A 12,974-nucleotide genomic window follows, 5' to 3' on the forward strand; every position below is an offset into this window, starting at 1 on the left:
TTGATTGAATAATTCAATGGAATATATATTAACTAACCGACTTGATTGTGATTTATTTTTCTTTGATGCCTTTTGTAGTTAGGTAAATAAGCTATCCGGGTTAACTCTCTTACCGGGAGATATTAACATTTTTGGTAGGTGAAGAAGCCCTGTCTGGCGCCCAACTCTTTCATTTTTTCACTTTAGAAAACCTACGCTACAGACTAACCTGTAGCCAATATGGGGCATCAAGCTCCTGGTCTGACATTTTATTGTAATCATTCAAATTGAACTATACTTAAAATATTCTGGCTCCAAAGGAAGGAGTGGAAAGCTGCACACTCATTTCTCTAATGCAGTCTTTTTCCTTTTTGATTCCATCAAATTCTATTCAACATTTTGGCATATATTGTCCTCTTAAAGGGGATGTGTGACTGGGTGGCTTTCAAGGCTTGTGACTATTATGAAACATGTAAGTGCCCCTTGTACCCCTTAACACTGTTTCTAACTCAAAAAGTGACATACTGCTTTTCCACAACAGAATCGAACGGCTGTGGCGTGTTGTGTGGACAGCAGTAACTAGCACATATTATGATGTTAATGGTTAATGGTTGTGTATTTATATAGCGCTTTTTTAGTCTTGATGACCACTCAAAGCTCTTTACAGTACAGTTTTACATTCACCCATTCACACACACATTCATACAGTGCATCTATTAGCAGCACTTTGATGTCCTGCACACACTTGAAGAAGAGGGACTGCTGGATATCTTAAACACACTGCACATCTTCCTGGTGCACTATGTGTTCCTACCCCGTCTCTGCAGGGACCTTCACACCTTCACTGAAGGATGGAACCATCACCCACCCCTCAGAAGTTGTGGCAGTTGGGCCTGCTGCAAAACAGCACAGATTAGGCTGAGAATGTTGAGGTACAAACTTACTTTTCTCTGTTGAACATACTTTGATTCAGGCAGTACGTCATTGAATACTGCACTGTAAATGTATGCTTACACTGCTATTTGAATGTTAGGATCTGCAAGAACTTGACATAGACTGGGAGAGTGCCCTTTACCATGATGAGGCCCTACCAGAATCTGGGGTTGTTCTTCCAGAACTTCCCACGCCCCCAAATGAGCAAGATATGACAGAACTACAAGCTGCTGTGGACCCTACAGAGCCGTCAGACTCCCATGGTCGAGACATTTACTGTCGTTGTCTTCAAATCATTCAGTGAGCAACTGTCATGTTGGTAAGTCTGCGCACCAACTGCTTTGCCATATACTGTACATGTAGACATATGAAAAAGACCAAGTCACAGTTTGTAGAATTGAACAAACATCTTTATATTTAGAATTGAGGTGTTATTTTTAAATGTATTTATGTTTTTCCATCTGTGGCAGTGTTTCTCCTTAAAACTTCAACTATTTGTCATACAGTGAATGACAATTGAACATTACATTTCATTAAACTTGAACTACTGAAATGAAAACACATTGACCGATAAACAAGGTTGTACATTTACATTCCCTACCAAACCAGCCACAACAGTTGTATGAACAACTTATTAATCTACACCCTTGAGAATTCTTGTCCCAGGTCGAATGCCTCTACCAGAATTACTTTAAAGTCTTCATATGATCTCATATGTTGAACAGAGAAGGTGATGGTGCTAGTGCAAGCTGCAACAGACCGATAGCTTATCCTGTGTTCCCCAAAATCTGACTGGCAGTGATGATGAACTTTATATTCACTTTGAAACATCTCTTGTCTTCTTGGAGGACTGGAACATGGCCTTGCCCTGTTATCCACTGCACAAATGATTTTGGAGACAATGAGGGAGGTGCAGCTTTCTCCATCCCTGATTCAGTTTCATCTGCAATTAGAGGCAATACAGATCGATTGTAACATTTTAAGTACTGCACGATATGGAATTTTTTCAGCTGATACAGATTACAGCTGACAAGATATTGTAAATGTGTAATATATTATAGAACCTGTTATATTTGATTTATTTGAATTTGTGAACCAATAAAGTTGGTGAAATATGCATCAGCCTGTCAAATGAAAGCAGATGACCCATTAGCACAATCCAGTTTTCAGTGTATATATAAAGTTAATATAAAAACAACCTCATACCAAAACCTCTTGAGAATAATCCATTGTTTTGGACCTTATAAATGCTGTATTATACTGTACATTGCTACAGAGCTCCTTTGGCCTTTACTTTGTCCATAATTCATGAGGTACCTAAGATGTTTAAGCACGTAGACTACATGGGAGGTGTAGCAGTTGCCAAAGTCATTGATTTTGTAAGTTTGTATCTTTTGAGAGACTGGGGGTGCATCTAACATTGCCTTTTTTTTGGTATAATGTTTTAGCATGAAGCAGTACTGTTGAAATCCAGGTGGTTTCAGGTGAGTGTCCTATTACCATGTATTTCAACCACACTCAGGTGGGTAAAGTTGTTCATTTTAATGAGGATTTATCTAAATTGTATTATCCTTCTATTTTGGTAATGTGCACAGTCATATAAAAACACCTACATGTTGCACTGAAAAGTTAATTCTCAGTGTTCAGATTATGTGGCAATGCAGTAATCAATTGATTACTAATAATTTATTAATCAGTTGGTAACATTGACCTTGCGATCATACTTACTTCTAACACGGATCCTGCCACATCCCCAAGTAATGCTAATGTTTGTCTGGTTTGCGATCCCATTTAAGTGATACTCTGGAGATAAGTTCTCCTACCTCCCCTATCCTTATGGTATTTAATGATGGTAAAGTTTCATGTGTAAGAAGTCGGATTTATTGTAAACAAGTAAGTAGATACTTGTCACTCTTGCATTTAGGACTAACTGAAGCACACAGAGTAAACCATTTGAACTCAACTTCTAAGTCATATTGAACTGAAAAAAGACTATCATGATGCAACAGAAAATATGAATCTTAAACTTGTATCTATGCTGCACTTAGTATCATTTCTACCCCTGGCACAAACAAAGGCTGACAGATATCTGGGTAATTGGCCATGATATCACTCAAGCCATACAGCTTCAAGCCATCCCTTATCTGCAGCAGAATTGGAAACAGCACTGTTTTTGTAATAAATCACATGAACACACAAACACGCATGTAGAAACATTTAAAACAAGCATAAACATGGTTAATCACAGAATACTTCAACTTAAGGATTTCATGGAGAATGTAATGTTATTTGGGAATACAATGAAACCAAATTTTGCAGCATTACTCATATGTGTAGATCCATGTATAGCCACCAAATGTTTTTAATCAGCAGTTGGTGTATGGTATTTCATTAACAAAGGCCATTTTACTCCCAAAACATGGGAACCCAGTTGTGGCACAATAGCAGCTAAAGGGAATAAGAAATTGACAGAAAGTCTGGTCAGGCATACGTTTATACGTAATACAGTGACACGATGACTTTGTCTCAATAGGACGATGGTTAAATCATGTAATGAAAAAGTGATTGTTATAGCTTGACCATGTTGTCAGGTGATGATGCCAAAGTGTAGTGTTGTAGCTTTTATGGTTTTTGAAATCTAGAAACTTTCATGCCAATACACACACACACAGGTACACATTTTTGATTCTGAAACAGTACATTTAAAGGGGACATAGCATGCCCATTTTACCACAAGTTGATATGGTTCCTTGGGGTCTTAATGAAATGTCTGTAACATACTTTGGTCAAAATACCACAAGGATCATATAAAACAGCACCCTTTTTACCCTGTCTAAAACAGCCCTCCACAGAGTGACCTGTTTTGAGTGCCTGTTCCTTTAAATGCTAGTGAGCCAGCTCCCCCCTCTCCCCTCTCCCCCCATGATTTTAAACGATATAAATTACATATTTTATATGATATAAATTATCAAATATGCATCCCATACTTTGTATTCCCCTTCTGTTGTCCTGGAGTTTTAATTTTCCCAATCACATAATTAAATGTCCCCCTCTGCCCATCCACTACAAGCACACAAGCAGATAGACAGAGAGAGAAAGAGAGGGGTGGGGGGGGCTATGAAGACCATCATTTACCCCCGAACCCCGACATTCAACGGGTACAACAACAAGTGGAGAAAGCAGAATCGCGGGCTGACCAGCGCGGAGAAATGCGTGTCCCGTGTGAACAGCCAGGCGGCTGCGCGCTTGAGAATGGCGCTTCCACGTCCGGTGTAAACCCGGCGTAACGTGTGGGGGGGGGGATGAGGTGGGGGGTGGGCCAAGGCCATGTAGGGAGACTTCCAGTGTATTGTGACGACACAATACACAGGAAGCTCATTCCAGTCACTCAAGCATGACGTTTCTGACTTAGAGGAACCATAACAAAACGCGTTTTTGGGTTGGTAGACATGCCAGATACCCAAATTAACGTGTAGAAACACTAACAAAGTGGAATTTTCATGATATGTCCCCTTTAAGCACCAGCACCTCCAACATACCAGATTATTTCATCCTTTTTCTCCAAAGTGATTGATCCTGTGTACCCACCATTCAAGATCTCCTCTGTGAGACCTTGAATTTTTGTCTCAGTGGCTTCCTCCACCTGAAATTAAAACCGACAGCTAACAGCTTTTGTGTTGTCAACATACACATCAAGCTATATTGCTAACTTTTCAAGAATGACACAATTCGAGCTACAGGTATGTTGACTATTGTATGGCCTGTTCCTGATAACAGGATTGTATGAGTGACAGAGATAATCGGTGCCCTGATCTGTTCAATTCCTAAATTTTCTTCCAGGTGATCAATAAAGTGTGATCGTATCTTGGTCGTCTCCATGTTTTGTCAGATCTAGACTGCTGATTAGTCTTTAGTTTATGTCAACAAAGGCTTATGTTACGAAGACTAACTGTAATTTCGCTTGGTATATTTACAGAGTAATTAAACCCCCAAACCACTTTTTTCAGCTGAAAACCAGTGTATATGGGTATTTAGTAGTGTTGTTGATAGATTCAGGTCCATATATTGACATTTTAGTGCGAAGTATTTGAATTCTACATAAATATGCATAGCCACTGCCCAATGGAATGTTGCTATTGGCTGATCTGGAGGCAGGTGACGTATATGGAGGCAGCTTTCATCACCAAACAACCCCCTCCTCCTCGCCCCCTCCTATAAAACTAATGTGGCACGACTCTTGAGGCGGGTCTTTTGTTCTTACTCTTGATAAGAGATCAGTGTATTGATCATTTCCCAGATGGTTTTTGTCCAAGTTTTCAATGTCCATGGACCCAGTGCACAGGAACTTGTAGCACCAAAGCAACAGTCCTAAAAAAAATGACAAGGGCACAGGTGCTAATTTAAAATTGATGTAAATGGTTAATCACAATGAATTGTTAAGAAAACAATTTAACATTTTTTGTTGTTGCTCGCTGTGATGTACGCAGAGATAAGATAACACCCAACTCTTTAATTCCCCTAAGCTTTACAGATATTGGAGCTCATTGTTTTGGTTTACTGTTTTTATTCACTCTCAGTGCTCTCATAGTGTCATTTTTGGCTGCAGCAGGCAGCTGTTTTGCTCTAAAAAGCTCTAAAAAAAAAACCATTGTACAGTACCTGCTCAGCACCAAACAGCAAACAGCCAGTTAGCTGTAGACTAACTGGTGAATATAGTGGAACATTTAGCAGGAAAAGATACAGATATTTCCCTCAGGAGTAGGTGGAGACCAAAAACAGAGCTAAAAGAGACAGAAGTTTGGATTGTGATGCAACAAGTGGACAGAAACATGACTCCAAATGAATGATAATGTTGATATGTATCCACTGTATGTGGAAATGTACAACTGTTTGCTGCCATGTTTGCCAGTTGTGTTAACAGCTCGTTTCACCTGCTCCCAAGTGGAGAATTGCAGGTTTAAATATTTTATTAGTAGTCAATGGTTGCCCAGATTAACCTCTTAACAATCCTGATAAGCGTCAAACTTTATTTACACAACTGCTTCGTATAGCTAGGTACTGATGCAACATATCTTTGGAAAGCTAAGATTCTTGTGATTCGATTGATGCGAACCATTTCAAGATACGATCACGACATACAAAACTGACTTTTTAGGTGATTTCGAACGACATACCGAAGTAGGAATTTTTTTTTTCATAATTTGGACGACAATACAAAACTGACTTTTTAGGTGATTTCGAACGACATACCGAAGTATGACTTTATTATCATATTTTGGACGACCTACAAAACTATGAATTTTTAGGTGATTTCGAACGGTTTTATCATATTTTGGACGAACTACAAAACTATGACTTTTTAGGTGATTTCGAACGTCATACCGACGGTTGACTTTTTTATCATATTTTGGACGACATACAAAACTGACTTCGAATGACATACCGGCGTATGACTTTTTTATCAAATTTTGGACGACCTAAAAACTGACTTTTTAGGTGATTTCGAACGACATACCGAAGTATGATTTTTTTTTTTTCATATTTTGGACGACATACAAAACTGACTTTTTAGGTGATTTCGAACGACATACGACATACTTCTAATGACTTTTTTATCATATTTTGCCCGACATACAAAACTGACTTTTTAGGTGATTTCCAACGACATACCGACGTATGACTTTTTTATCATATTTTGGACGACATACAAAATTAAAAGTACTCCAGAATACGTACATTTTCACCTCCTTTCTAATTTTCTTTAAACTTATAAAAAAATTAAAATAATAATCCTTACAATTTCAATAGGGCCTCCCACTGTTCGGTGCTCGGGCCCTAATTAAAATGAAAGCCCTCAAAAAGCCAATTCATTTGTCTGACCTCATCACGTGTGAGGTCAGATAAAGGCGGGGAAAATGTTGACGTTGCACGCTACATCGTGGCTAATAGAGGACTGAACAGGAATTCCCACATTGCTGGGAGGAGTGTCCATAATCAAAGGTTCATCTGTCATTAAAACATCAAAATAACACTTGTTTCACTTTTTGGGGTATGGCTGACGTTTTGACCTATTTCTCACTGTTATTATCCATACATTCTGTTTAGTAAAGAATCAGTTGATAGCATTTCAAGTCTTATCTTAATACAATAATCAAATTGACGAATATATATAAATATTTTGTCATTAACTTTCATTTGGACAGATGAAAAACAGGACTTTAAATTTATTTCATTGTTATTTACCGTGCTTACCATCAATGCCAGTCTTGCCATATTCCAACACTAGGTAAAAGATAAAAAGTTGTATTTTCCCTGTGTATGTTGTTTTTGTTCATTGTAGGAACGCTACTTTTTTCCCCATCAGAATAGAGAGGCTCTGGAGAGACATTTATGTGGGAGTGCTTGATCTCTTCTACACCATCTTTACTAACCTTGAGAAAGAAGGTCTTCTTAATCCTGACAACGAGATCCATCTCTATGCTCTACACTGGTGCTTTCTGCCCCACATACAGAAGCACCTTCAGTTTTTCCAGCGTGGCTGGAACTGCCACCGACTACGCTCTGAGGGAAACCAATCCCTGTTGCAACTGTGGACTCGCCATGAACATGAGGCACAGCCGGACCCCATACAGGCAATTTTATTTTTACTATAACTGTCCTACATGGAACAATGTCAACATTCTCACAACTTTATTGGAAATTACAAAAACTGTTTACTGTTGTAACAGCATGTAGCAGTGGGAAATAATACAGGAAAGGTCTATTCCAAAGTAAATGTAAACCTGCATCAATTAATTCATTGGCTCTTGGAGAATTGTAAACAATCTCTTTTTTGATGCCAATGTTATTCATCGAAGATTTATCCAGAATCCCAAGAGATGATAAAACTGTTGTTTCCTGTAAATCTAATTGACTGAAGGTGGCTTATAGTTCTGTAAGGATTTTTGCCATTTTAACTGAGATTTTGGCTAAACTAAAGAAAGACAAATGATATATATATATATAAATACTTAGTAAACATCAACACTAACACCAACATTTATTTACGATCTCATTTTTGCACGGAGCAGGAAAACAACTTCTCGCCTTAGTTAACTAACAAGAGCTCCTCTAATTGCAGGTTGACATGGAGTTTGGAATTGACTGGACTGGACCATGTGGTCACCGTCAACCTGGTGTTGTGATCCCTGAAGTTCAGCTGCAGCGCTCACTGACTGAACAGGAAGCTGAAAGTCTACCAGACCCCAGTGGCCCTCTGTCTGATGTTTTGGATGTCTATGTCCAAACTGTGAGCTTATTATCAGAAATGCTCCAGTAAATTCCTGCCTCACAAGCTCCATGATGCAGAATGTGTGAGTTACATAAAGACACCAGTGCTTTGATTTAGCGCAGTTCTAATTCCAATGTTGAATCGCAATGTTTTGATAGATATAACATTTGTTTCATATGGATGAGGTGATTTTAACATAATTAGAAATAAGGAGCTGCTACATCTTTTTTCAGAACAATATATTTAATTGAAGAACAGCGACCACTGGCTTTTAAACAATTTCACTTAGTGAACAGTGTGATTAACTGACAGAGGCATAATGAAGTAAATTACATATGCTGTACTATATCACAAACATGCCGGCTTTATTGCACCAGCACCAATACAGTGGCGAAACTATACTGTCTCATTAGACCATTCCAAACCCAGTGTCAGTGCTACAAATAGCAGCGAGAATGTCTCTTTCAAAGTTACCATACTCTTTGTAATGTCCTGGAATTTTCAGCAGGTGGAAGACTTGGGGAAGTTGCTCTCCACCACCTCAACGTCCAAGTGTCTGGGAAGCACACTCCATCCAACCCAGAACTGCAGGAGTTTCCCAAGGAAGTTTGGAGATGCTACCAAAAACAGAACACTGCATTAAGACTAAGGCTATTGGACAGGTTTTGTTATACTTTCTACAGATACAGTTACCTCATGCAGAAGAGCACAAATGAGACAAATTTGAAACTCAATGATCATTGATCCAAAGTGTATTTAGCATTTGAACATATTCCCAGTAACATCTTCAGAGTGCACTGTTGCTATCAGCAAATAATTTGACAGAAATTGTTGATTCAGGACATTTTTTTTAAGTAATGTAATGCAAATATTAATTTACCGTTCTCAATAAATTTGCGAAGGAATCCTGTGATCCTAAAGGTGTCCTCCAAAGAGACATCACTGTCCTCATCCTCATCCTGTGTTGGCCACTTTATGTTGTCCAAGACCATCTGAGAGATACAGTTGGGATACAAGTGTTAAAAACAGTTAACACTTGTTTTTTCAAGCAGTCCAGAGTGTATATATAGCACAATAAAGTACAGCACAGGAAATATAAGTTATTAATTCTAATAATTACAATTGTTATTTGATCAGTATGTGGTGGTAAGCAGTTTTGGAAGGGCCATACTGGTGGTTTTGCATGTGTAAGATGACCATGATGAGTACTCTGCATTCCTGTTGAGAGTTTTCAAAATCATCATTTTTTGGATTGATTTCCTTCCTTTCAGGCAGCCGTTGTTTCTATGAAAATTAACTCGCAGAGACTTCAGAACAACTCTCTTTGTGCAGAGCTTGCTTATCCAATGATAAAGAACATTTGTAAGAGGGAACAACACGGACTGATTATTCATCTGCAAAATATTTCAGATCTCTCCAGGTTATTTTTGGTGTAATAAACTGAAACCAGAGGTTGCCAGAAGGTAGAAAACAAAACACGTTTAAGATAGTAACTTCTGAGTTAGTAGTGTTTTTGCAGAAAGATACTGTACGATTAGTAGCAGCCTGAGTTCACTTACCCGTGGTGTGTACTCTGAATCTGACGCTCTTGGAAAGAGAAGAGGAATTGTGTCTTTCCTTTCAGTCAGCAAAGGCTGACTGAGTTAAACCCTTTCGTAACTGTTTGACTTGTTTCAAGGTTCTTCCTAGGACCTGCAAAATATTTGTATCACAACAGAAAAGTCATGAAGCCTTACTAATCTTCAACCGATTGCCATATAAGCTATCATTAATTTCTCATCAACAAACATCTGGGAGGTATCTGACAAAAAGAAGGCCAAATTTCAGTCTTTCATCAAAACTCTTGATTAGTTAGTGTGATTTATATGAAGTCTTAAGTACAGAATACTCCCAGCATGGAGTAGCATTTTGTCAAGCAGCCATCTCCTGTTTTCACGTGACTGGAGGCAAATACCAGGACAGTGCCAACTCATTGATAATGCTCTTTTCTTCAGATGATAACTCTGCTGTGCCAAGATTAATATTCCGTACATAAATCATCAAAGTTGTCAAATCAAACCACATCAAACATTTCAATTTTATTAAAAATTCATGTGGTCAGCATGGTAGTAGTTTATAACATGGTAAAACTGTTGGTTTAGCACTCCCTGCTGGTGAAAATATTAACTGTATGATGTGATTGTGGAAGAATACTGAATTAAGTTTTTTTTCTTATTTAATTAATTTATATTTAAGCATTTGTTAATCATTTCTTCCTGACTTAAAATATTATTTTCATTGTCCTAGCCCTAGTTATTTTAAAATCTTGACAAAATATACATATTTTGTCAGCACAAGGTCAGCACAGTCCTTAATATCTATAGTGGCTTCTTCTGGGGATCCACCAAAGAGCACATGCAGGATTGCTGGGCTCAGTCCACCCAGGCATGGCCCATCATGCAGAAATGAATCGTCCAGCAACAACAAATAAGTCACTCTCCAAAAGGATATGGGAAGTGGAGGGTATCAGATGATCATTTTCACCCTCAAAAAGAAGGGTTCCTCCTGGCACTTAAATTAAAATAGAAAAGTCAAATCACATAGATTTTCAACTGTCATACAGCAATAGCAAAGGGATTGTCAATCAGCCACTGGATAACCTGGTTGACTTTATCCTGCAGAAACTTACAGGTTAAAAAAAAGCTACATTCACATTCTTGGGGTGATCTGGTTTCAGCCTGGAACCAGTACAACCCAAACAGAAAGAAGAAGCTGCTAACATCTACAGTGGTCGAATCTGGAGTGTGTCATAAAACACAAGTGAAATCTATGATATAGTGAAAATTATAATTTGTACTTATCGAAATGCATCTCAAAACCATGCTGAAGTTTAGACATGATGGTTGCGAAGAAATGGGGAGTCACACCATCGCCAATTGCTGCATCTCCTGAAAAATCAAAACACACAGCACAGACTTAAGTTAACAGAAAATAGGATTTGATCATTTGCAAGTAAGTTAGTAAGTTGTGTTTAGTGATTTAAAAGTGTGTTACCAATACCCTTAAGGGTGCATGTCAAGGGGCAGGCCCACTCAACATTAGCCATCTTATAAAAAGAAAGGATTGCCCTTTCCCTGTCCTCTGCACTGTCTCCAAGATCCATAGTAAGACTCAGTGCTTTCCTGGTTGCATGCTGACTCAAAATGTCTTCTTTGAATGTCCTTGCTGCCTCTTTGGAATTGGTGGCAATTTTCCAATCTAGTCCACCACATTTGTTTGTCTTATTGAAGACAGAAAAATATGGATAGACACAAACAGGATGGTTGGTATAGAAAGAGCTCATCTATTGTGTTCTTATACATTTATAGCTATAATTGTTTATCCTACATACACACACAACAGTCAGGATGCTTTACACTTGTTGGACGACTCACACAGCCAAATGGGTCATGTCAAATATATGACTACACATGCAGTGTGCTTGACAAATGATATGTTTTAGTTCTGTAGGGCAGTACCTCATGCATTCATCACTATGAGCTTTGATTTGTGAAAAAGGAAACTCCTCTCCACAAGTGATACATTTCTCAGGTGGTCCAACCAGCCCATTGTTGCATTCTGGTTGACATACCTGTAAAAAACAGATAATTTTAAGATTCAATACAAGAAATATTTTACAGTCTGCATTTTAGGGAAGAACAGCAGTATTAAAGGGAGGAACTTACATGCTCGAGATCCAGGTTCCTTTGGAGTGGTCGAATGAAAATAATAGCATGACCAATCTGGTTTTGTGGCTCTTTCAAATGTCTCACATGGTAGCCCTCATTGGGACACGGGATGAGGATCAGTTGGCGACTTCTTGTAGTTCCAGCAATTCGGAGCAACTCAAATCCACCCCCTTGTCTGAGTTTGGGATAGGCCTCTAAAATAAATTCTCTAAATTCATTCGGATTTGTTTGACTACCTGAAAAGGAAAAATAATGCAAATAACTGGTCTAAAATATCCTTCATGTTTTTAAGGTAATTGCATTCTATTTATTGGATAAAATTCACATACAGCGTAAAAATATACTGACAGCTAAAAAAACGTGTCAATCCTCATCATGATGCCTAACATACCTTGAAATGTCTGACTTTTTCCCCTAACCCTGCAGAAGCAAGTCTCTCTTTGGCGAATCGGTTGGGGACAATGTCGGCACTTTTATTCTCGACACAGCAGAAGGAATGAGTGTAAGAGGAGAGTGTGGGCACACCAAGGGTTCGCTGCCTTGTCGAGCTTCTCCCTCCATGGGTATATGGACCAAACAGTCTTGACACCTCGGCTAGGATCAAGAGAAGTGACAAGTCTTACAAATGAAAGCTAACTAACGCTATCTTGGTTAACGTTAGCATCGCACACTTAACAGGAATGTGATGGGCTTTGCATGACTGAACAAATCATTCATCACCAGCATCTTAACTTAGTCCACAGATGGGATTTAGCCTCACAAACTGTTCACTGCAGAAACTTACCGTCCACTGGGTGCCTTGGTGTCATATTACGGGACGGCGTGGATGAATTTGGCACGCTACCGGTACCCGGCGCTGCACAAAAAATACCAAAGTGATGATCACCACATGGGTGGCTAATTCAGTGTAATACAATACATTGGCAAAAGTTGGATATAACTGTTAGTTATACTGTTTACAGAAATAAACAAAAGAAACTCACAGTTCTCAAGCTGATTAGCCACATCCCGCAGCAGGTCTGCCAGCGGTCTCCCGGTTGAAGCCATTACATGTAACGCTAGTTTGCTAACTACTATACAAGGAA

General features: G+C 38.7%; 2 long non-coding RNA genes across 2 annotated transcripts; both read right to left on the minus strand.

The window, feature by feature from the left end:
- Positions 1-8,595: 8,595 nt before the first annotated feature.
- Positions 8,596-10,098, minus strand: LOC117776886. Its single transcript, XR_004616508.1, has 3 exons — positions 9,742-10,098; positions 9,063-9,174; positions 8,596-8,799 (listed from the first exon to the last, which is right to left on the minus strand). It is a non-coding gene; the product is annotated as an uncharacterized LOC117776886 (long non-coding RNA).
- Positions 10,099-12,309: 2,211 nt separating this feature from the next.
- On the minus strand, positions 12,310-12,936 carry LOC117776884. Its single transcript, XR_004616506.1, has 3 exons — positions 12,873-12,936; positions 12,674-12,745; positions 12,310-12,483 (listed from the first exon to the last, which is right to left on the minus strand). It is a non-coding gene; the product is annotated as an uncharacterized LOC117776884 (long non-coding RNA).
- Positions 12,937-12,974: the final 38 nt, after the last annotated feature.

This window comes from Hippoglossus hippoglossus, chromosome 16 (assembly GCF_009819705.1).
Source record: "Hippoglossus hippoglossus isolate fHipHip1 chromosome 16, fHipHip1.pri, whole genome shotgun sequence".
Classification (NCBI taxonomy): domain Eukaryota; kingdom Metazoa; phylum Chordata; class Actinopteri; order Pleuronectiformes; family Pleuronectidae; genus Hippoglossus; species Hippoglossus hippoglossus.